The following is a 22,135-nucleotide window of genomic DNA, read 5'->3' on the forward strand; positions in this document are numbered from 1 at the left end:
TGTTTGATGTTGAGGTTGTTGGAAAATGTTGTGTGTGTATCTAAGTGCAGAGATATGTGATTCTTGACAGACCAAATAAGAGAATTGATACCTGCAAAGTGTGTGTGAAGAAGGAAGGAACTAAACCAGATTTGCATTGGCATTGAGTGCTATTACTAGATCATTGTAATACTTGTTGATCTCTAATCACTTCAACAGTTGGAAAATCCCTTAATAGGGTAGCTTTAACCAACTTGTTGTAAATCCTTTAACAAGGTGACTCAAAGCCATTGAGTTTATAAAATCCTCTAATAAGGTAACCCTTAACTGGGTATTCTAGCCATCCCTTAACCAAGTGATCCCTAACAGGATTAGTTCCTAAAAGAGCCTATTGTAACAGTCTTTAATCGGACTAGGCTCCTAACAAAGCGGACTTCTAAAGAGTTCAAAAATAGCTTGTGGGTATTCATCGCCACCGTGGTTTTTCCCAGTTGGGTTTCCACAAGAAAAATATGTGTGTCATGTGTGATGCCTCTTTCATGTGATGTTTTGTTATTTCTTGTTTAGTGGTGAATCATGTTGATCTAGCAAATTATTGTATCTCAGAATGATAGAATATCTATTTATGCATAAGGATAAAGTGGAAATGAGGAAGTAGGTTATATGGAAAGCTAAGTGTTGCCGGTTTATGTCTTTCACATTCTCATTATGTTTAACTAGTAGTAATCTGGTTTAGACCGATATTTGTGTTTGTCTGTCAAGTACACTGTTTGCAGTCAAATCAGTTCAGGAAAGATATTATGTCTGTACTAATTCACCCCTCTCTCTTAGTACTGGTTTAGTACTCACTGTTCATCATTGGGTTATCAATTGGTATCAGAGCATGCTCCAAGTCCTCTATGTTGAAATCTTAACCGCTTGAGGGAAAGATCCTATTGTAATGATGAAAAGGGAAGGTCCAAAGTTCAACAGAGATAACTTTAAAATATGGAAGGACAAAAAGAAGATATACTTCAGAAGCATGGGTGCTCAACATTGGAGCTATGTTGAGAATGTTTATGTTAGCCCTACCAGTACTCTCATAGATGACCAAAAGAGAGAGATTCAGGAGAATGGGCAAGTCATGGAAGCCCTAATTAGTAGTTTATCTGACATTGAGTTTATTGATGTTCAGGACAAAGAGAATCCCAAAGAAGTATGGGATACTCTTGAGAATATCTATGGTGGTGATGAGCATGTGAAACAAGCTAAGGAAGAAAGCCTTAGAGGAAAGTTTGAAAACATGTGGATGGTTGAAGGAGTGACCATTCAACAATATGGAATAAGAATAAAAACTATTGTTGGAGATATCAAGAGTGTAGGTGGTAAAATGGAAGATTCCATTGTTGTTAGCAAAGTTTTGAGATCCATATTACCGGTCTATGCAATAAGGGTTGCTGCTATTAAGGAGTTGAGGTCAATAGACTAGACTAAGGTATTCCTAGACTCCATCATTGCAAAGTTGATAGCCTATGAGCTAAATAGTTTTGATGGCAGTGTTAAGAAGACTGAATTAGCCTTTAGAGCATCTGCTGCACCATCTAGAAAAGGTAAAGAAGCTAGTACCAGTGGTGAACCAAGATAGAGCAGAGAAATGGATGATGAGAAGATCCTGATGTAATTTGAAGCTCTTCTTGTCAAGAGACTTCCTAAGGGAACCGGTAAATACAGAGGTAAGATTCCTTTGAAATGCTTCTCTTGTAACCGGATAGGACACATTGTTGTAAACTGTCCTAATGGTGATAGTAAGGACAAACCGGAAAAGTTCAAGAAGTTCAAAGGAGGAAACCGGAGAAACTATTTTGTAGCAGTTGATGAAGGTGTCACTGATGAGGAATCAGAAGATGAAGAAAATGAAGATATTGTGTTTGTAGTAGTCAAGGAAGATGTGTGAGACAAGAAGGCTCTTGTCTCCCACTTTGATAATTTTAATGAGTGGATTATTGACAGTGGTTGTTCTTACCATAGGACTGGTGATCGGAGTAAGTTTCTATCTTTGGAAGAGTATGATGGTGGTGTGGTTCATTTTGGTAATGATGCACCATGTATGGTAAAAGGCAGAGGGTCCATGTCTCTGAATGGAAGAAGTAGTGATGGCAATGTGTATTGGGTAGAAGGTCTAAGGCACAACCTTTTGAGTGTTTCTCGATTGAATAATAATGGAATCACTCTGGAATTCAAAAATGGAGTGTGCAGAATCAAAGGAAAGAGTGGTGATGTGATGGCTACCATTATAAAGACCAAAGGTAACCTATTTCAGCTAAATGTTAATGTCAGTACATGTCTTATGGCTAAGTTTGAGGACAACTAGATATGGCATAGGAGACTCTACCATGTAAACTTTGACAATATTGTGATGGCCAATAAGATCAAGGTAGTTAGAGGATTGCCTATGTTGAGAAAACCAGAAAATCCTTTGTGCAGAGAGTGTCAACTGGGGAAAATGTCTTCCTCAACTTTCAAAGGTAAATCCTTCATTGCAGACAATTTACTTGATCTTGTGCATACTGATTTGTGTGGTCCTTTGAAAACTAGGAGTGTGTAGGGAGATAGGTATTTTATGATTCTTACAGATGATTTCTCAAGAATGATGTGAGTGACATTTCTGAAGGACAAGTCTGAAGCCTTTGGAAATTTCAAAGCTTTTAGAGCACTGGTAGAAAAGGAAAGTGATAGAAGAATCAAATGCCTTAGAACTGATTAAGGAGGGGAATTCACTTCCAGTGAATTCAACAAATATTGTGAAGAGAATGGCATCAAGAGGCAACTGTTTGCCCCCCGGGCTCCACAGTAGAATGGCTTAGTAGAGAGGAACAACCGGACTGTGGGATGGCTGCAAGAAGTTGAGTCCCACTTTTGGGCATAAAGTGGAAGTGTTTTCTCTGTTTTTCAATTTTTCTGTCGATTGATGTCAAAATTTGAGGCACTTAGAGATTCAATCTTGAAAGACTTCACTAATAGAAAATGTAGTGTACAGAGTCTACTTCTCAAATATGTAATTTATTTCAATACCCACATGGTAGAAATTGCTTTTTAGTAGGAATGTTTAAAAACCACTTTTTCAAAATGTTTGTTTCAAGACCATACCACACGTGTACGACCACCATTTTTTGATGCAAATAAATGAATTTTTGCAAACCCTTTTGGTAAAAGATACCAAAGACACCAAATATTGATGAGAATATTTTTTCTTATTTTTTTATTGAAAATATACTTTTTTATTAATTTTTAATTAACTATAAAGTACATTTTCAAAACGTCAAGTGTACGACCACCATAATTTGATGAAAGTTTCATATTTTTTAATTATTTTTTTTAATCTTCAAAATAATTGTATGTATATTGATGTCATATAATTTATTTTTCTAAAAACTTAAAAACAAAAAAGTTATTAAAGTTTTACTATACCTCGGTATTTTAGGTTTAGGTACCACTTTTGATTAATAAATAATTAAAAAAATAGTAAAAATAATCTTATCACTATGAAATTTATATTTTTGAAATCAGGACACTAAGAAATTTAATGAGTTTTCGTTTCATCAAAAAATTCGATCAGGAAGGCCCTCAAAAAATTCGAGCAAGGAAAAAATATGATATTCTTTTGCCTTAGCCATTTTTGGGGGGTCAAGAATAGGCTTGGTCCCACCAAGCCTAACCAGAAGCCAAAACTGAGGAATAGGGTTGTTTCTCACTCCACTTTTATGAAATGGGTGCATGTTATTTGAAATTCAAAAAATGGGCACCCATTTTGAAATTTATAGCATTTTAAGAAATGTGTAATTATTTTTAGAAACGTGCACCCGTTTTTAAAAAATGTACCTGTTTTTAAAAATGTGTGCCTGTTTCTAAAAGTTGTTCACTCGTTTTGTGTGGGGGTCCAATCCTAAATGGGCACCCATTTTATTTCTATGCGTCAGGGCCCCGAAACTAAATGAGTGCCCGTTTCTAGCAGAAATTTTTTTTGCTTGTGGACTTCCACATAATTGGGACCCAGCTTCTTCCACCCACCCTACATGGTTGAAGCAGATAGAACTATGTTGATCCAAGGAAAGGTTGCTCACACCTTTTGGAGAGAAGCGGTGAGCACTATAGTCTACACAATGAACCGGGTATTCATCAAGAAACGAAAGGATAAGACTCCTTATGAGTACTGGACCGGTAAGACACTAGTGTTAAGTTACTTCAAAGTGTTTGGTAGTAAATGTTATATCAAGAGGAGTGAACATCAGAGCAAGTTTGATGCTAAATGTGATGAGGGAATATTCCTCAGGTATTCCACAAAGAGAAAAGCTCTCAAATGTTTCAACAATAGGACTCAGACAATTGTTGAAAGCATCAATGTTAGGGTTGATAAAAACTCTGAGAAAGATGAGGAAACTGGCAGAGAGCATGTAGGAGATGAACCAGTAGTAACCTTCTGGGAACTGGTTGCAAATTAGCCCAGTACTAGTAATTGTGCTCCTACACTGGTGGATGCTGATGCTGATGAAGATGAGGATGAAGAAGAAAAGAAAATGGAATCTGTTAAGAATATACCTAGGTATGTAAAACTCAATTATGATCCAAAGCAGATCATAGGAGACAAAGATGCAGGAATTCTTACAAGAAAGAACACAGAAAACTCATGTATGATCTCCGAATTTGAGCCTAAATCATTCAAAGAGGCACATAAAGATGAAGACTGGATCAAGGCAATGAAAGAGGAACTTGACCAGATAGAAAATAATGGTACATGGTCTTTGGTACCCAGACCAGAGCATAAAAATGTCATTGGAACCAAATGGGTCTTCAGAAATAAACTGAATGAGGATGGCACAATGGTAAGGAACAAAGCCAGACTAGTATGTAAAAGATATGCCCAAGAAGAAGGAGAAGACTGTGGAGAAAACTTTGCTTCGGTAGCAAGATTGGAAGGAGTTCGTATGCTTCTTGCATATGCATATTTTAAAGGATTCAAAGTATACCAAATGGATATAAAATATACATTTCTAAATGGAATACTTGAAGAAGAGGTATATATAGAGCAACCAGATGGGTTTTCCCTATCAGAAGATAGTGACATGGTGTGTAGGCTACATAAAGCCTTGTATGGACTGAATCAGGCACCTAGAGCATGGTATGAACGCTTGCACTCCCATCTTGTGAAGATTGGATTTGAAAGAACAAGTGAAGATAGAAATATTTACTTGAAATCAGAAGGAGATCATATTCTGATCTGTGAAGTATTTGTTGATGACATAATCTTTGGTGGAGATGACAAGATGAGTCATGACTTTGAAGATGAGATGAAGAAGGAATTTGAGATGTCACTCATAGGGGAGATTAAGTTCTTCATTGGACTGCAGATTCAACAAATGAAAGATGGAATCTTTATTACTTAGTACAAGTATGTCAAAGAGGTGTTGAAGACCTTTGGCATGGAAGACAACAAGCCAGTTGGTATACCAATGGTGACCAGTTGTAAACTATCAAAAGAGGATGACTCATCATTGGTAAATGAGAAGAAATACAGATCAATGATTGGTAAGTTGCATTATGTAGTGCATAGAAAATCGGACATTGCACATGTAGTGGGTATTACCGCTTAGTTTAAGAAAATCCCAAGAGAATCCCACTTGGTAGCAGTCAAGCGGATTCTTAGATATCTAAAGGGAACTATTGACTATGGATCATGGTATCCATACAATGATGACTTCAACTTGAAAGTGTTCACAGATGCTGATTGGGATGGTAATGTGGATGACTAGAAGAGCACAACCGATGGTGCATTCTTTCTCAGTGGTAGACTGGTCACATGGATGAGTAAAAAGCAGAGTTGTATCTCTCAGTCTAAAGCAAAAGTGGAGTATGTTGTAGCTTTTTTGAACTGCACCCAGACTATTTGGATGAAGCATGTATTGAATGGCTTCAAAGTTCATATATCTGAACCGGTAAGTATATTTTGTGACAATACAAGTGCAATTAACATCTCCAAGAATCCAGTTTTACATTCTAGAACCAAGAACTTTCAACTCAAGTATCATTTCTTGAGCGAAAAGGTTCAGAACAAAGAGGTGATATTGGAACATGTTTCCAGTAAGGAGCAGTTAGCAGATATATTCACCGAGCCTCTACAGAAGGCTACTTTTACCTATTTGAGAGGTGAATTAGGGGTGCTGCCCCTTCAAGAGGTAAACTAAAGGTTTGTGCTCCACATTAGTCAAATCTTACTTTGCTATATCTTTTTAGGATTGATGTGTTGAAGGATGCTACTCCTCAGGGGGAGTAACATAGTGGAACAGGGAAGCTTGTGCCTCCACTTTGGCATTATTGTCAAAGGGGGAGAAGATGTGAAGAAGAGAAGATATCTATATTATTAAGGAGAAGATGTGATGTAGAAAGAGAGATATCTTTGTATATTTCCAAGCGAAGAAGATGTGAAGCGGAGAAGATATCTACAGTATTAAGGAGAAGATGTGATGCAAAAAAAGAGATATCTTTGTATATTGCCATCAATGCCAAAGGGGGAGATTGTTGGCATGTGTGTAGATTATGTTGACATGATGATATTGTGTTGTCATTGATGTCAATATGTTGAAGAGTGAACCGGTAATATGCCAAAGAGTGAACCCGTAATATGTTGAAGATGAACCGATTTATTGAAGTTAAACAACTAGCAAAGTGAAGCGGTATAATGTTGTGAACTGGTATATGTGCAAAAGGTGAAGTAGTATGTTTGTCCAAGTGAACCGGTATATGGAATGTGCTCTATCAAGGTTTAATATGGTATGACTATCGGTTGGTAGTTCCAGCCTTAGGGTTTTCCATTGAAGTTGTTCGAGCCTGTGTGATTCAACTGATGGAATTGTGTGATGAGTTAGCATTGTAATGGAGATCAAATCGTGTTGCCACATCAGCCTCGTGCGTGTGAAGGATCTTACATAAAGGGGATTGATCCTATCTACCTCGGGAATGTGCGAAGTCCCTGTAAATGGTGAAGAATGCATGATGGGTTATCGCCTCCAAGAAGCGGTGAAGAACGAATGATGGAGAATGTCTTGAGATTTGTTCAACACCATTGTATTCCAATGCAAAGTGTTCAATGGTTAGGATCGAACCAACTGAATTGCTTAACCTAAATGTTTAGGGTTTAGGGTTTATGCTACCAACCTATCTGTTTCCTATAAGGTCAATGTTGTGTTTGACGTTGAGGTTGTTGGCAAATGTTGTGTGTGTATCTAAGTGCAGAGATACGTGATACTTGCCAGATCAAATAAGAGAATTCATACCTACAAAGTGTGTGTGAAGAAGGAAGGAACTAAACCAAATCTACATTGGCATTGAGTGCTATTACCAGATCATTGTAATACTTGTTGATCTCTAATCACTTTAATAGTTGGAAAATCCCTTAACAAGGTATCTTTAACCAGCTTGTTGTAAATCCTTTAATAGGGTGACTCAAAACCATTGAGTTCATAAAATCCTCTAAGAAGATAACCCTTAAAAAGGTTTACCCCTTAACTAGGTATTCTAGCCATCCCTTAACCGAGTGATCCCTAACAGGATCAGTTCCTAACATAACCTATTGTAACAATCTTTAACCGAACTAGACTCCTAATAGAGCAGACTTCTAAAGAGTTCAAAAACATCTTGTGGATATTCATCCCCACCATGGCTTTTCCCAATTGGGCTTCCACGTGAAAAATATTTGTGTCATGTGTGATGCCTCTTTCATGTGATGTTTTGTTATTTCCTGTTTAGTGGTGAATCATGTTGCAAATTATTGTATCTCAGAATGATAGAATATCTATTTATGCATAAGAATAAAGTAGAAATGAGGAAGTAGGTTGTATGGAAGGCTAAGTGTTGCTGATTTATGTCTTTCACAGTCTCATTATGTTTAACTAGTAGTAATCTGGTTTAGACCGGTATTTGTGTTTGTCTGTCAAGTGCAATGTTTGCAGTCAACCCAGTTTAGGAAAGATATCGTGTTTGTACTGATTCACCCCCCCCTCTCAGTACCGGTTTGGTACTCACTGTTCATCATTGAGTTATCAATTGGTATCAGAGAATCCTCCAAATCCTCTGTGTTGAAAGCTTAACCACTTGAGGGAAAGATCCTATTGTAATGATGAAGAGGGAAGGTCAAAATTTCAATAGAGATAACTTTAAAATATGGAAGGACAAAATGAAGATATACATCAGAAGCATGGGTACTCAACATTGGAGCTATGTTGAGAATGTTTATGTTATCCCTACTGGTACTCTCACCGATGACCAAAAGAGAGAGATTCAGGAGAATGGGCAAGTCATGGAACCCCTAATTAGTAGTTCATCTTATGTTCAGGACAAAGCGAATCCCAAAGAAGTATGGGATACTCTTGAGAATATCTATGGCGGTGATGAGCATGTGAAACACACTAAGGAAGAAAGCCTTAGAGGAAAGTTTGAAGACATGTGGATGGTTGAAGGAGAGACCATTCAACAATATGGAATAAAAATCAAAACTGTTGTTGGAGATATCAAGAGTGGAGGTGGTAAAATGGAAGATTCCACTGTTGTTAGCAAAGTTTTGAGATCCTTATTACCAGTCTATGCAATAAGGGTTGCTTCTATTCAGGAGTTGAGGTCAATAGACAAGACTAAGGTATCCCATGGACAATGAGGAGATCCTTATGGAATTTGTAGCTCTTCTTGCCAAGAGACTTCCTAAGGGAACCGGTAAATACAGAGGTAAGATTCCTTTGAAATGCTTCTCTTGTAACTGGATAGGACACGTTGTTGTAAACTATCCTAATGGTGATAGTAAGGACAAACTGGAAAAATTCAAGAAGTTCAAAGGAGGAAACCAGAGAAATTGTTTTGGAGCAATTGATGAAGGTGTCACTGATGAGGAATCAGAAGATGAAGAAAATGAAGATATTGTGTTTCTAGCAGTCAAGGAAGATGTGTCAGACAAGAAGGCTCTTGTCTCGCACTTTTATAATTACAATGAGTGGATTATTGACAGTGGTTGTTCTCACCATATGACTGGTGATTGGAGTAAGTTTCTATCTTTGGAAGAGTTTGATGGTGGTGTGGTTCATTTTTGTAATGATGCACCATGTATGGTAAAAGGCAGAGGGTCCATCTCTATGAATGGAAGAAGCAGTGTTGACAATGTGTATTGGGTAGAAGGTCTAAGGCACAACCTTTTGAGTGTTGCTCAACTGAATAATAATGGACTCACTTTGGAATTCAAAAATGGAGTGTGCAAAATCAAAGGAAAGAGTGGTGATGTGATGGCTATCGATATGCGGACCAAAGCTAACCTATTTCAGCTAAATGCTAATGTCAATACATGTCTTATGGCTAAGTTTGAGGACAGCTAGATATGGCATAGGAGAATCTACCATGTAAACTTTGACAATATTATGAAGGCCACTAAGATCAAGGTAGTTAGAGGATTGCCTATGTTGAGAAAACTAGAAAATCCTTTGTGCAGAGAGTGTCAACTGGGGAAAATGTCTTCATCAACCTTCAAAGGTAAATCCTTCACTGAGACAATTTACTTGATCTTATGCATACTGATTTGTGTGGTCCTATGAAAACTAGGAGTGTGCAGGGAGATAGGTATTTTATGATTCTTACAGATGATTGCTCAAGAATGATGTGGGTCACATTCTTGAAGGACAAGTCTGAAGCCTTTGGAAAGTTCAAAGCTTTTAGAGCATTGGTAGAAAAGGAAAGTAGTAGAAGAATCAAATGCCTTAGAACTGATCAAGGAGGGGAATTCACTTCTAGTGAATTCAATAAATATTGGGAAGAGAATGGCATCAAGAGGCAACAGTCTGCCCCCTAGACTCCATAGCAGAATGGCTTAGCAGAGAGGAACAACCAGACTATGGTTGAAGTGGCTAGATCTATGTTGATCCAAGGAAAGGTTTCTCACACCTTTTGGAGAGAAGTGGTGAGCACTGCAGTCTACACAATGAACCAGGTACTCATCAAGAAAGGAAAGGATAAGACTCCTTATGAGTATTGGACTAGTAAGACACCAGTGGTAAGCTACTTTAGAGTATTTGGTAGTAAATGTTATATCAAGAGGAGTGAACATCAAAAACATTTTTATGCTAAATGTGATGAGGGAATATTCCTAGGGTATTCCACCAAGAGCAAAGCTCTCAAATGTTTCAACAATAAGACTTAGAGAATTGTTGAAAGCATCAATGTTAGGGTTGATGAGAACTCTAAGAAGCCTGAGGAAATTGGAAGAGAGCATGTAGGAGATGAACCGGTAGTAACCTTCTGGGAACTGGTTGGAAATCAACCTAGTACCAGTAATTGTGCTCCTACACCAGTGGATGCTGATGCTGATGAAGATGACGATGAAGAAGAAAAGCAAGAGGAATCTATTAAGAATATACCTAGGTATGTATAACTCAATCATGATCCAAAGTAGATCATAGGAGACAAAGATGCAGAAATTCTTACAAGAAGAAAGGTCATAGAAAACTCATGTATGATCTCTGAATTTGAGTCTAAATCATTCAAAGAGGCACATAAAGATGAAGACTAGATCAAGGCAATGGAAGAGGAACTTAATCAGATAGAAAAGAATGGTACATGGTCTTTGATACCTAGACTAGAGCATAAAAATGTCATTGGAACCAAATGGGTCTCCAGAGATAAACTAAATGAGGATGGCACAATGGTAAGGAACAAAGCCAGACTAGTATGTAAAGGATATGACTAAGAAGAAGGAGAAGACTATGGAGAAACATTTTCTCCAATAGCAAGATTGGAAAGTGTTCGTATGCTTCTTGCATAGGCAGCTTTTAAAGGATTCAAGGTATACCAAATGAATGTAAAATCTAAATTTCTAAATGAAATACTTGAAGAAGAGGTATATATAGAGCAACAATATGGGTTTTCCCTATCAGAAGATAGTGACATGGTGTGTAGGCTACATAAAGCCTTGTATGGACTGAAGGAGGCACCTCGAGCATGGTATGAACACTTGCACTCCCATCCTATGAAGATTGGATTTGAAAGAACAAGTGCAGATAGAAATATCTACTTGAAATCAAAAGGAGATCAGATTCTAATCTATGAAGTATTTGTTGATGACATAATCTTTCGTGGAGATGACAAGATGAGTCATGACTTTGCAGATGAGATGAAGAAGGAATTTGAGATGTACTCATAGGGGAGATTAAGTTCTTCATTAGACTACAGATTCAGCAAATGAAAGATGGAATCTTTATTACTTAGTCCAAGTATGTCAAAGAGGTGTTGAAGACCTTTGGCATGGAAGATAGAAAACCAGTTGGTACACCAATGGTGACCAGTTGTAAACTATCAAAAGAGGATGACTCAGCATTGGTGAATGAGAAGGAATACAGATCAACGATTGGTAAGTTGCATTATGTAGTTCATAGTAGACCAGACATTGGACATGCAGTGGGTATTACTGCTTGGTTTAAGAAAAGCCCAAGAGAATCCCACTTGGTAGCAATCAAGTGGATTCTTAGATATCTGAATGGAACTATTGACTATGGATTATGGTATCCATACAATGATGACTTCAACCTGAAAGTGTTCATAGATACTGATTGGGATGGTAATGTGGATGACCAGAAGAGCACAACTGGTGGTGCATTCTTTCTCGGTGGTAGACTAGTCTCATGGATGAGTAAAAAGCAGAATTGTATCTCTCAGTCTACAGCAGAAGTGGAGTATGTTGCAACTTTTATGAATTTTACCTAGACTATTTGGATGAAGCATGTATTGAATAGCTTCAAAGTTCCTGTATCTGAACTGGTAAGTATATTTTGTGACAATACAAGTGTAATTAACATCTCCAAGAATCCAGTTTTACATGCTAGAATGAAGAACTTTGAACTCAAGTATCATTTCTTGAGGGAAAAGGGTCAGAACAAAGAGGTGATATTGGAACATGTTTCCAGTAAGGAGCAGTTAGCAGATATATTCACTAAGCCTCTACCAAAGGCTAATTTTACCTATTTGAGAGGTGAATTAGGGGTGTTGCGCCTTGAAGAGGTAAGCTAAAGGTTTGTGCTCCACATCAGCTAGATCTTACTTTTCTATATCTTTTTAGGATTGATGTGGTGAAGGATGCTACTCCTCAGCGGGAGCAGCATAGTGGAACAGGGAAGCTTGTGCCTCCACTTTGGCATTGTTGTCAAAGGTGGAGAAGATGTGAAGCAGAGAAGATATCCGCAGTATTAAGGAGAAGATGTGATGCAGAAAGAGAGATATCTTTGTATATTGCCAAGCGGAGAAGATACCTGCACTATTAAAGAGAAGATGTGATGCAAAAAGAGAGATATCTTTGTATATTGCCATCAATGCCAAAGGGGGATATTGTTGGCATATGTGCAGAGTATGTTGACATGATGATATTGTGTTGTCATTGATGTCAATATGCTAAAGAGTGAACTGGTAATATGCTGAAGAGTGTACCGGTAATATGTTGAAGATTAACCGATTTATTGAAGTTAAGCAATGGGCAAAGTGAATCAGTATATGTGCAAAAGGTGAAGCGGTATGTTTGTCCAAGTGAACCGGTATATGGAATGTTCTCTATCAAGGTTTAATATGGTATGACTACCGGCTGGTAGTTCCAGCCTCAGGGTTTCCGGTTGAAGTATTTCAAGCCTATGTGATTCAATCGATGGCATTGTGTGATGAGTTAGCATTGTAATGGAGATCAGATCGTGTTGCCACATTAGCCTCATGTGCGTGAAGGATCTTGCATTAAGGGGATTGATCCTATCTACCTCGAGAATGTGTGAAGTCCCTACAAACGGTGAATAACGCATGATGGGTTATCTCCTCCAAGAAGCGGTGAAGAATGAATGATGGAGAATGTCTTGAGATCTGTTCAAGACCATTGTATTCAAATGCAAAGTGTTCAATGGTCAGGATTGAACCGACTGAATTTCTCAACCTAAATGTTTAGGGTTTAGGGTTTATGCTACTGACCTATCTATTTCCTATAAGGTTGATGTTGTGTTTGATGTTGAGGTTGTTGGCAAATGTTGTGTGTGTATCTAAGTGTAGAGATACGTGATTCTTTCCAGACCAAATAAGAGAATTGATACTTGCAAAGTGTGTGTGCAAAAGGAAGGAACTAAACCGGATCCGCATTGGCGTTGAGTGCTATTACCAGATCATTGTAATACCTATTGATCTCTAATCACTTCAACAGTTGGAAAATCCCTTAACAGGGTAACTTTAACCAACTTGTTGTAAATCCTTTAATAGGGTGACTCAAAGTCATTGAGTTCATAAAATCCTCTAACAAGGTTTAACCCTTAATCGGGTATTCTAGCCATCCCTTAATCGGGTGATCCCTAACAGGATCGGTTCCTAACAGAACCTATTGTAACAATCTTTAACCGGACTAGGCTCCTAACAGAGCGGACTTCTAAAGAGTTCAAAAATAGCTTGTGGGTATTCATCCCCACCATGGTTTTTCCTAGTTGAGTTTCCATGTGAAAAATATGTGTGTCATGTGTGATGCCTCTTTCATGTGATGTTTTGTTATTTCCTGTTTAGTGGTGAATCATGTTGATCTAGCAAATTATTGTATCTCAAAATGATAGAATAAATGTTTATGCATAAGGATAAAGTGGAAATGAGGAAGTAGGTTGTATGGAAAGCTAAGTGTTGCCAGTTTATGTCTTTCACAGTCTCATTATGTTTAACTGGTAGTAATCTGGTTTAGACTGGTATTTGTGTTTGTCTGTCAAGTGCTCTATTTGCAGTCAAACTGGTTCCGGAAAGATATTGTGTCTATATTGATTCACCCCCTCCTCTCAGTACCAGTTTGGTACTCATTGGTCATCATTGAGTTATCAGCAAGAGCATTTGGCACATCTAGATGTAGTGTTGAGTGTTCTAGAGAAGGAATCCTTGTATGCCAAGGAGTCCAAGTGTGCATTGGGAATGAAATAATAATTATATATGGGTAAAAGTACAAAGTAGTGTCACACTTTTATAAAGGAAATGGCCAATGTTGATTCAACTTTTTAAATTAAATCAATAGAAAATGAAATATATGTTTTGAATTTTGAAATGATGTAAACTAATCAAATTTATATTCTTATGTCTATTTTAAGTTTGTAATTCTAACAAAAATTTAAAAATTATTTGAATATAGTTATTTATAAAGTAAACACTATAATTTAGTTGCTGAAAAAATGTTGAAATTGAAGTTACAAAAGCCATCACACTTTATTTAGTAAAATTTACTTTTTTCCTTGAATTTTTTTTTGTATATTGATAACTTGAAACTTGAGTGCATGGATAAATTGTTTACTATTTTTTATAAATAAATATTTTTCAATAAATTTGAAAAGTTATGTGTGCTGAAATATAATTGTTTCCAATTCCCACCACCTTTTTTCTTAATTATTTATCCAAATCAGAAAATAATTACATCATCTCGACATAGATTCTTTTCTCTACTGCATCGTATTTTTTTCAGTTTTTTTTAATAAATTTTAGTATTTTTCCTTGACAAGATAATCAACCTTATCTTTTAGTGCTGATAACCTACTTTCAATAAAAATAAAATATAAAACATAAAAACTAATTAAAATATTAAGAGATATATATTTTGGAAAATTCACTTATAGATCTATAAAAGTGTATTTTTACATTTCAAAAAAATATTATTTATAAGAGTAGGAGTTGTTGAAACATTGAGTTTTTTTTTTGTAACTAGACCAAAAGTAGTATAAAATATACATTTACTAGACACTTCCAATTGTAAAAGTTGTGGCCCATGTATAACTTATCTATAATGAATCTATATATAGACCATATGTTTGACTAAAATTAATTTTTAGTTAGAATAACTTAAATTCACTTGTGCTGATAAGTTAGCCTAAAACGTGACACAGTTTTGTGCTTTTACCCATCTTAGACATATCATCAGTGTTGAAGGAGTGCGTATGGATCCTGATAAGGTTTGTGATATCATAAAATGGCCTACACCTGAGAAGCTTACTCAACTTAGAATATTTAAGGGCTTGTGTGGATTTTATAGACGCTTCGTCAAGGGTTTTTCACAACAGGCAACACCATTGATAGACTTGATGGAGAAGGGAGCTTTCATTTGGACTGATCAGGCACAATAGTTTTTTTAAAAGTTCAAACAATTGATGAACACTTGCCCAGTGTTGGTTGTTCTAGACTTCACTAGACCCTTTGAGCTTCAGTGTGATGCATCCGGTGAAGGTATTGGTGCAGTCCTGAAGCAGGACAAGCATCCTATTGCATTCGAGAGCCTGAAATTGAGAGGGCCTGAATGTACCTACAGTATTTATGATAAGGAGATGTTGGCCATCATGCATGCATTGGCCAAGTTCATGCAATATTTGGTAGGCTCCAAATTCAACATCAAGATAGATTATAATAGTCTGAAGCATTTCCTTGGACAAAGGGACTTGAATGATCACCAACAGAAGTGGGTTAGCAAGTTGCAGGTGTATGATTTTAACATCACTTATGTCAAGGGGAAGAACAACATTGTTGTTGATGCGTTATCATGGAGACCATATTTGGATGCCATGGTTGAGATTGCTGAGGATTGGAAACATTTGATTGCAGCAGAGTATTCTAAGGACTCTTGGGCTTCTAGTATTATGGATGCTACTATGCAGGATGATAGATACTCCATTGTGAGTGATTTAATCATTTAGAAAGGGAGAATTTTTGTTGTACCAGGATCGGAGTTGAAGGGAAAGATTTTGAAGGCATTGCATGATTCCCCTATGGCTGGATATCCAAGGTAGTGCAAGACATACAGGTAGGTTAGGGATTAGTTTATTTGGAAAGGACTTAAGTCCAATGTGCTTCAGTATGTGAGAGAGTGTCCAGTTTGTTAGCAGAACAAGCACGAACATTCTTATCCAGCGGGACTACTTCAGCCACTCCCCATTCTTGATCAGAAGGGGGAATCTCTTTCGATGGATTTTATCATAGGGTTGCCTAGAGTCCACATCAGTGATTGTATCTTTGTGGTAGTAGATCATCTTATTAAGTTTTCCCACTTCTTTCCGATCTCATCTACCTACTCAGCAACATAGGTGGCAGATTTTTTTTTTTGAGAGATCTTCAGAATTCATGGGTTGCCACAGACCATAGTGAGTGACCAAGATAGTATATTCATGAGTCACTTTTGGCAAGAGTTGTTTAGATGTAGTGGCACTGAGCTCACCCCCAGCACTAGCTACCACCCATAGACCGATGGGCAAACATAAAATGTGAACAAATGGGTGGAAGGATACCTTTGAAATTACATAGATGGACAACAATGGGCATGGATCAAGTGGTAGCACTTGTGCATTTATTTCTATAATATTACTTACCACATGTCTATTCTGATGACACCATTCATGGCACTTTATGGGTATGATGCGCCCAACTTCCTAGATCTTTTGTTGAGTCACAGCAGGGTGCCCCATGCTAGAGATTTCCTTCGGGAGAGTCAGGACATTGTATGATCATTGAAGGAAAATATTGGGAAGGCACAGAACCAGCAAAAGCAGTATGCAGATCAGAAAAGAGTTGAGCGATCTTTTGATGTTGGTGATATGGTGTACTTGATGTTGCAACCATACAGACAATCTACTCTCAAGAAGAGTGGAGCAAAGAAGCTTAAGCCATGATACTATGGGCCATTTCAAATTGTGAGGAGAGTTGTAGAGGTGGCCTATGAGCTTGAGCTACCAGCAGATCCTAGGATCCATAATGTCTTCCATGTGCCATGCCTCAAGAAGGTGATAGGACACCATGTCATACCTTCTACAGTGTTGCCACACCTTGATGAAGAAGTGAAGTTGATACTAGTACCTGAGGCTATCATTGATTTCAAGGAGCATAGGTTGAGGAATAGAGTTCTAAGGGAATATTTGGTGAAGTGGAAGGATTTACCAGAGGAGGATGCAACTTGGGAAAAAGAGGACATCTTGCAACATCGAACATTGAGATTGCTTGAGGACAAGCAATTTCAGGGAGGGCGGGCTATAATGTCCCCTTCACATTAGACTTCATTATTTGATGGGATTGGCCTATTATCAGACCCTTGTAGGCCAAGAGGAGTGTTTTGGGGTTCATGTTGTGGCAATTTGAGGCTTTAAATCTCATTATCTATTAAGATTTTGATTATTTAAAAGATAACACATATTAGGAGATGTGTTGATGTTTATCAATTAATTAGTTAAAAAAGGTACATTATAATGTTTTAATAAAATAATCTAAATTGTGCCTAACCTTATCTTCTAGAAGGTGATTGTGATGTGACAAGTAATGTATAAATAGAAGAAAGGGAAGACACATTAGGCATCAATTGTTTGGTTGTTATCTCTTGTTAGTGTGAAGACAATAGTTGTCAGTAGAAGATCTTAGGGAATGATACCTCCCTATTGGTCAAGCATAATAGAGGAGGTGAAAGATCCTCTAAGGGGTTTCTAGTGCAGGAGGACCCTTTCAAGCTCTCCCTCCTTCTTTTTTTGTTGGTGTTATGCTTCTTATAAAGCCATTGTACATAAAATAATGAGCCATGTGCTCATAGGTCCTAGTTAGGGTCCTAGTGGAGATCTTAGGGGTCATAAGTCAAGATTGTGATTTTCTTGAAAATGGAGGGTATGTGTGTCTTTGTGGTGTCCAAAGGTCCTTTATAACATTGTGGTGCCCTTAGGTTGGCCCAATGTGGGTTTAGGAGTCATGAAAAGCAACATTGAGAAAGATGCTCAAAAGTTGCAAAAGTTGCATGACAACTTTTAAAGTTGTCAAGCAACTTTTCCACCAGGAGGTCAAAATCTTTAGTTTGGCATGGACAACCCTAATATGGGCACATAGACCAAGGCCAAGGTGATATAAGCATTTGCAAACCCTAAATGAATGTTTTGGATGTTAGAGATTGTACAACCCAAGCAAGAAGAGCTTGACTGTGACTATTTGTTGGTTACCAGTCAGATTGAATGAAGTTACCGGGCAAGTAAATGGATTGAACTGCATGCAAAACTATGTGAAATGTCTTCTATGGTGTAAATACTTTCATTATGAGTGATTAGTTTAGGTTTTTGTTTACCAGTTGAGTGTGTTTGTAAATAGTTTGTAATTTGCAGTCTCATTGTCCAGTTTTGGACTGGTTGTGCAAATGAAGTCATAACTCCATTCCCCATTGTGGACTCACCATGAAACCATGGGGAATGGAAGTGAAGACCCTTTACTATAGTACCATGCAAGAAGGGCTCTGAAAAATGTAGGAAGGCCAAGCAAAGACCCACTCCTAGGCGAGACTGGATAGTGCCTGGTTAGGAGAGGTCAAATTGCAGAGGTCTTGGAGAGCAAGGTTGGTCAGAGGAGAGTGCACCCTTTGGAGGAGGTGTAGAGGAGTGTGTGAAGCATCACTGGTGTGAAGGAGGAGCCTCCACCAATCCAAACAAGGTGGCTAAAACACAAAACCTTCACTGTAACCCAGGCAGACCCCAAAAACCCTTGAAAACCTTAAAATCCACCTAGGACAGTGTACGGACACTTGGAGGCCTAAAACCTAGAAAATCCTTGAGTCCTTGCCAAATGAATGGAATTACATTTTGGGAGTTAGGGTTGTTTGTGCATCATTTGTGAGAGGGAGCCCTAAAAGATCAGGTAGGAGGCCTAATTGGTCCTAATCCTTGTAACCCTATTTGAAGGCAAAAACACAAAATAGTGAAATTGGGAAGGCGTTGAAGGCTTGAAACCTTCTTGGGGGCACATGAATGGGTGGGAAGACCATGAAATAGACCTATTATAACCTTGCTAAGACCTTGGAAGGTGTGGAACAATCCTAGCCCTTATTAGCCATAGTAAGGGGTGTTGAGTCTCATGAGTAGGTGAGACCTTAGGAGCAACATAGCAACTCATTGGTGGGTGGATTGGGCAAGGTTAGGGGATTCCTCAAGCAAGGGAAGTCCTAGAGACCCTAGGGTGTGAGGAGAACACTAGGTGATCCAAGGAAAGGATCCAAGAGCATAGACTAGGCTAGTCTATCCCAAGCACCAACCCATCAGATTGGTATTAGAGCAAGTAAAAGACTTGTTAGACTATTTATGTCTCTATATACTGGTGAATCAGTAGGGGAGAGCAGAATGGTCACTAATGTAGAGCTGGCTAGAGAGGTCGAAGAATAGAAGGAGAAGAATAGACTCCTTGAAGAAGCTATGAGCGAGATAAGGGATAAATTGCAAGAAGTGGTGGATCAGAGGACACAAGGACCTTGGGATGAAGACACAAAGGGTAAAGGCAAAAAGACTATAGACATAGATGACATAATACCTGAACTAGATCCCTTGTTCAATGAAGAACCTTTTGTGAAGGCTATTAAGGCCTTGAACACCAAAGCCTTTAAAGGATTGCCACATTTCAGTGGAAGAATGGACATAGACATTGTTATGGAATGGATTGAGGGCATGGAAAACCACTTTGAGTGTGAGGGAGTGACAGAGGCTCAAAAGGTTAAAGTTGCCAAATCAAGATTAAGGGGAGCAACTCTGACATGGTGGAAGTACCTGCAAGAAGAAAGAATTAGTATGGGAAAGTTACCTATTGCAAATTGGAAAGCTATGGTGAGTAAGATTAAGGAGAACTACTTACCAAAGGATTATGAAGTCTAGCTTCATAAGAAGAGACAAGGATTGAAGCAGAAGGATCTTGACGTGACCTCCTACATAGAGGAGTTTCAAAAGCTATGTCTTAGATCCAAAGTCCAAGAAGATGAATCTATTAAGGTGGCTAGGTATCTAAGCAGCCTAAAGTGGAACATTCAAGAGGAGATAAGCCTATGGACTCCTACTACTATCCAAAAATGTCATCAGCTTGCTGCCAAGGTAGAAGAGAGGAATAAAAGGAAAGGAGACTCCAATAACAGGGGTAGAGGTAGAGGTAGAGAACAAGTGAATCACTGAGGTGGTTATCAAAGCAAGGCAAATAAGCAAAGGAACCAAGGAGAAACCAAGTTGACTGAGCATGACAGTGAAGCCAATCTCAGAGGAGGACATTCTAGAGGAAGAGGTGCACAAGGTGGTCCAAATAGGGGTAGAGGTACTGGCAGAGGTAACTCCTATTTTGCACCAATGAAGTGTTACAATTGTGGACAATTGGGACACCCAGCATATAGATGCCCTAACAAGCCTACATCATCAAATAGTAGAAAGAGGGTCGCATATGCACATGAAGACTCTTCAAGAAACAAGACACCTGAGGTGGACCATATTGAATCAGAGATTGGAGAAAATTTGATGTTCAATAGGGTCTTGATAAGATAGCCAGAGAAGAATGAACCTAAGCATAGGAGAGCATTTTTTAGGGTGAGGTGCAAGATTCTTGGTAAAGTTTGCAAGGTGATAGTTAATTCAGGCTCAACTGACAATATCATATCATAAGAGGTAGTCAAGAAGTTGAAACTTACAAGGATACCCCACACTAAGCCATACAAGGTGACATGGTTGAATCATGAGCAAAGTGTGCTAGTCAATGAGCAGACTTGGGTAGAGTTTTCTATTGGAGGATACAAGGATAAGATCCTTTGTGATGTGTTGCCTATGGATGCATGTCACTTATTGCTAGGAAGACCCTGGAAATTTGATAGGAAGGTGATCTATGATGGAGAGGAGAACTCCATTTCCTTTAAGAAGGACAGCAAAACCTTCAAGATTCAATCTTTGACGGAGAATGAAGAGGGAACTTCAAGAACACCTACTATTTTATTGGCTACCGGTAAAGAGTTTTTAAACTTGCTACATGAGGAGGAGATAGTGAAGTGTGCCATCTTTGTGAAGCCAAAGGAGGAAGAAGACAAGTTGCAAGCAGAGATACCCAAGGAGGTGAAGCACATGTTGCAAGAGTATAAGGACATAGTGAGTGATGGAGCACCTGCAACACTCCCACCAAGAAGGTCTATAAGTCATCAAATAGACTTTGTTCCCGATGCATCCTTACCTAACAAGGCTGCATATAAGCTTACGACTGATCAAAATAAGGAGGTAGCAAGGCAAGTGCAGGAGTTATTGGAACAAGGACTGATTAAGAAGAGCATCAGCCCATGTGCAGTCCCGGTAGTGCTAGCATCAAAAAAAGGAGGTAAGTGGAGACTTTGCATTGACTCAAGAGCAATCAATAGGATTACCATAAGGTATAGGTTTCCTATTCCTAGAATAGAGGATCTAATGGACTATTTAGGAGGGGCTATGTATTTCACCAAGCTAGACCTTAAAAGTGGTTATCACCAGATAAGAATTAAGGAAGGTGATGAGTGGAAGACTGCTTTTAAAACCACAGAAGGATTGTATGAATGGCTTGTGATGCCATTTGGACTCACCAATGCTCCGAGAACCTTCATGAGGTTGATGAATAAAGTGTTGAAGGATTTCACAGGCAGATTTGTGGTGGTGTACCTAGATGACATTCTCATCTATAGCAGAACCAAAGAGGAGCACCTTGAGCATTTGAGGTTAGTCTTAGAGAGGTTGCATGAGGAGAAGCTATCCGTCAACCTAGAGAAGTGTGACTTCTTGAAGCAAGAGCTAGTCTACTTAGGATTTGTGGTGTCTAAAGGAACCTTGAAGATGGATCCAAGCAAAGTGGAGGCAATCTTGAATTGGCCTACACCTAAAACAAGGACTGAGGTTAGAAGTTTCCATGGATTAGCTCAATTCTATAGGAAGTTTGTGAGGAACTTCAGTGGCATATGTGCACCAGTCCTTGACACCATCAAAGGAGGTCTTAAAACTAAGTTTAAATGGACTGAGCAGGCTGACAAAGCATTTTAATTGTTGAAACAGGAAGTAGCCACAAAACCTATCCTTCTCCTACCTACGTTTGATAAGCTATTCACTTTGGAGTGTGATGCAAGTGGAATTGCAGTAGGTGGTGTGTTGAGTGAAGAGGGAAGACCTGTGGCATTTTTCAGTGAGAAGCTTAATGAAGCAAAGAAGAAGTACTCAACTTATGACCTAGAATTGTATGCATTAGTGCAGTCACTAAAGAAATGGAGGCATTTCCTACTCCCAAAGGAATTTGTAGTGTTCACAGACAACCAGGCATTGAGTTACATCAACACTCAAGAGAAGCTTAGCAATAT

This window comes from Cryptomeria japonica, chromosome 9 (genome assembly GCF_030272615.1).
Source record: "Cryptomeria japonica chromosome 9, Sugi_1.0, whole genome shotgun sequence".
Classification (NCBI taxonomy): Eukaryota; Viridiplantae; Streptophyta; class Pinopsida; order Cupressales; family Cupressaceae; genus Cryptomeria; species Cryptomeria japonica.